The following is a 4,130-nucleotide window of genomic DNA, read 5'->3' as shown; positions in this document are numbered from 1 at the left end:
TGTATAGATCTATATAAATAAAACAACTAGGGCTCTCAAACAATTAAAAAAAGGGGTTGCAATTATCTGTGCGATAAAAAAATTAGTCACAATTAATCGCAATTTTAATAGCATAGATAAAAACTCAAAATGATGTACAGAAAAACTCAAAGTTATGCAAGATTACGCAGGTGCTTTGTATGGTTGGGTGTGGGTATGGGATGTGTCTGTGTATGGGGGGGTGAATTTGTGAAGGTGTGGGGGGCTGTGGGTGTATGTGTGGGGTTTTGTGCCTGGGGAGGCGGGGGGTCTCATATCTTGACAGGACGCGGGGTACTGTGGCTTGGGAGTGAGGGGCAGACAGACACACAGACATCACCCAGCAGGTAAGTCTGTGGAGGAGGAAGAGAATGGGGGAAGCAGATCAAGGGCCCCACAGTGAGAAAGGGAATAAGACAAAAGCAGAGGCTGGGTTGAATGGCGCACCAGCATCAGTGTGGGTCGTGGGATGGACCCACAGCTTGTCCAGGCGCATGGGGGTGGGGGCTGCTCTCACTATCGCGTGCATCCCCTGGGGAAGCATGGGGGGCACGTGCCTCCTGAGTTTGTGTAAGGGGTGGAGGCAGGCTGCACATGCTGCTCTATGCCCTGCTGCCTTTACCCTGGGAGCTGCATGACATCATGCTGTGCCTCCTGTTGCTCGGTGGGAAGGGGATGTGGTGCAGCCAGTGAATGGCTCCTGGGGCAAAGGCAGGATGTTACAGCAGCCCACTTCCACTCCACCGCATGCACAAATCCAGGAGGGACATGCCCCCTATGCCTCCCCCGGGACGGGGGGAGGAACAGGGGCAGCAGCAAGAGCTGTTTCCCCCTCTCCCCCCAGATGAGCTGTGACTCCATCTTATGGCCCACCCTGGCCCCAGGGCGCCATTCTCCCCAGCCCTTTCCCTCACTGTGGGGGCCTCAATCTGACCCCCTCCCCCACACCCTTTCCCTCTTCACAGACTTACTTTCTGGTTGCTGCTCCACACACCACTGGACTGCATTCTTAGCAGCCTGCAGGCTGCAACTACATGTCTGTGTACCTCTCCCCCCTTGCTGCAGCACCTGGAGCCCGTGTCCAGGCTGCCCTGCAGTCCTCTGTGCTGCCACTGCTGCCCCATGAGACAGCCTGGAGGCAGCGGTGATGGTGATGGCAGCAGAGTGGAGCCTGGGAGTGGGCCCAGGAGTGAGCTCCAAAACCACGCATACAATTAACATGTTAAAAAATTAACACAAAAAACAATTAACATATTAAATCGTGATTAACTGACAGCCCTAATAATCACATGCACACATATGAATAATAAAATTACATGCGTTTAATATTATATACATACACACACACACACACAGAGGAGTACCTCACCAACCACGGTTTTAAGTATCCACGCTTCAGAGAAGGGAGGTACAGTCTGAAAATACCACCGACAGCCCCCCGGCTTTGCTTATGCCTCTTACTCCCCTCCCCACCCGACCCCCCACAGACTTGCTGGTATCCTTCACCCCTCATCAACAGCCTCTGCTGCCCCAGCCCTGCTGGTTTTTCAAACTGTGGGAACTTTCAGGAACCTAACCCTCATAGGTCACATGACGCCGTATCAGGCGAATATGGAGGCTGCGGCACTTGTGGGATACGGTGTTTGGCTAAAATTTGGCTAAAAATTGCTGGAAAATCCTAAATAAAATTATAATTATTTTAATTTAAGGTTGAAAATACATTTTATGAACATGGATAACAATTATAAAAATAATTATACAAAAATTCTTTACTGTTAGACTATACAAGTATTAGAAAACTTGGAAATGAGGAGTTAAGTATTCTAGACAGTTCCCCACTAGCATGTGAGCCTTGTAAACTCTGCTATTCCGCCAATTAGTTTTCACTGCCCACTCAATTTCAACTCCATTATGTTCAGGAACAGCTATGAAAGCCAATTATTTATATATTCAGATAATAACTCAGCATATTTTCTCAAAGGTGTCATGGAAAAATCTTAGTTACGAGTGCTGCCAACACAGAAGAGTAAAAATTGACATGCGCACTTAAGTCGATGAGTGGAAAATTCCAAGGTTCACCCAGCACGTGCCCCCTGGGTGACCTGAGGAACCGTCAATCAGGTCTGACCTACTTTCCACTTGCGCGCATGCTTACTCTCACACAGAACTCAGTCAGACGCATGCTCAGTCTGCTGACTGACTGAAGTAATCAGACCAGAAAATTCTGTGGAGGGAATGTTTTGATTGGCCACTAAATTGGTATAAAAGGTTAGTGAGCCCCTCCCTCGGGGGGGAGACCCGCTTTACTGAGGAGAGAGGCTGGTTTCCAGGGACTGTCTCTCAGTTAGGCTCTGTGGCCTATCAGTCTCCTCCAGCGGGGATTCTTGCTACGTCTCTGATTGCGTTTCGTTCGTACAGCATTGATCTTTCTGGATTCTTGGACTTTTGGCTTTCAACCTCGACTTCGATTCTGCGCTGACCCCCCTACCACAACCACGACCTACCTGGCATCCGACTTCGGCTTCACTTACCACTCTTGGATCATCCGTTCAGCCGCTTAGAACTGGCACCACGACGTTACAGTTTTGTTGTTTCTTGATATCCCTACTTAGGGCTGGTCAACAGCTCATGACTAACCAACAGGCAGCCGCACCTAGCTCCGGCTAGAAAGCAAGGGCCCGTTGGGGAACCTTGTGGGCCAAAAGACCCCCTCTGTTGTTTTGTGTTATACTGTAACCGAAGAAGCTACCTCCGCCTACGCCATCAAAGCGTAAGTTAAATAAACCACCTTGTTTGGAACCATATGATTGCGTGCCACTCAGACTCCACCGCCGCAAATCCCACCTGTTTGTACACCCTCGGCCCACTGTGACCATCGGGGATCCTGTCCCCCTTTCCTGATTTTACCACAAAAGGTATTTGCAAGAATGAAACACTAAAAAGAGTGGCTAGTTTTCCATCCAAAATTTTTTTAAAAATCCAGTCAGCTTCCCATCATATTTATTATGATATTTGAAATCACTTACTTGATCATGTATACATAATAGATCATCTTTTCTTGCCTTCCAGAAGGTGAGCTCAGTTTGGGGGTCTGGATAAACACCATGCAGAAGCAGTTGAACAGAATCCCTTTGAACTATGTCACGTATCTGATGTGACCATTTTATAATCATAGATTCAATTGCATGTAGCACAGTCCTAGCATAAGAATCCTGTCTGCAAAATAGAAAACACATTTATTTTTGTTTTCATTGAATTACAAGTGGTAGGCAAAAGCACTACTGTGACGAGATACGCCTTCCTTTCTACTTCAGTGTGAACACACCTAGAACACCATGTTCAGTGCTCACCAGATAGATAATTTCAAAGAACTACAAATAAGTTCTCAGGAAATTTTATTAGGAAAGATTAAGAGCTCATAAATACAAATTTCTATATTTATTCATTATTCAAAGCTGTTGAACAAACATTGTCAATTAATATTTGCTGGGTTGTAAATCCACTGAAAAGTTCACTCTGAGTATTTAATACTTCAAATCTGAATGCTACTGTGGAATTTACCAACAGAGCAGACTGCCTTGTTCTCATTTTCTGAAAGGATTATAACTCTTAGAATGAGATTTCCAGTGCAAAAAAAAAAAGTCATTAGTATGAATATCACTTTAAGTAAATATTCTTTAATAGTTCTTAAAGTGCATTCTTTGTATAAATATTTGTATAAATATTTTTTCTGAAATGGTACTGGGACTATGAAGGCAAGATGGTAGCAAGCAAAACTGAGATAAGTTCATTTTTTAAACTTGCATTAGTATATACAGAGTGCAAAACTATTCAGCAACCAAGATGAGATTGTATCTAGTCAATGATGAACTTGAAACAAAACATTTCAATCTTTTAACTTACATTTTTTGTTATTTCACTAAAATGTGTGCATGTTGATATTTTTACTCTGAAGTTTACACTGAAACCAAATTTAGCTTAAGTGAGTAAAAAGCAATTTAAAACTAAATCACTTTAAATCATAAATGCAAGTAATACCCATTAGAGATGCACAAAGCTCTGGGTCAGAGGTGATATCTTTTATTAAACCAACTAAATAGTAGCAAAAAAAA

The 4,130-nt window shown here is 44.3% G+C and overlaps 1 protein-coding gene across 1 annotated transcript in view; it reads right to left on the bottom strand.

Annotated features, from left to right (window-relative positions):
* Positions 1 to 4,130, bottom strand: part of DNAH11 (dynein axonemal heavy chain 11) — a 270,897-nt gene that overhangs the window by 257,771 nt on the left and 8,996 nt on the right. The gene's annotated exons all lie outside the window — the stretch shown is intronic.

This window comes from Crocodylus porosus, unplaced genomic scaffold (genome assembly GCF_001723895.1).
Source record: "Crocodylus porosus isolate Cpor-Errol unplaced genomic scaffold, CroPor_comp1, whole genome shotgun sequence".
In the NCBI taxonomy this organism is placed as follows: Eukaryota; Metazoa; Chordata; order Crocodylia; family Crocodylidae; genus Crocodylus; species Crocodylus porosus.
This window is presented reverse-complemented; position numbering and strand designations above follow the sequence as displayed.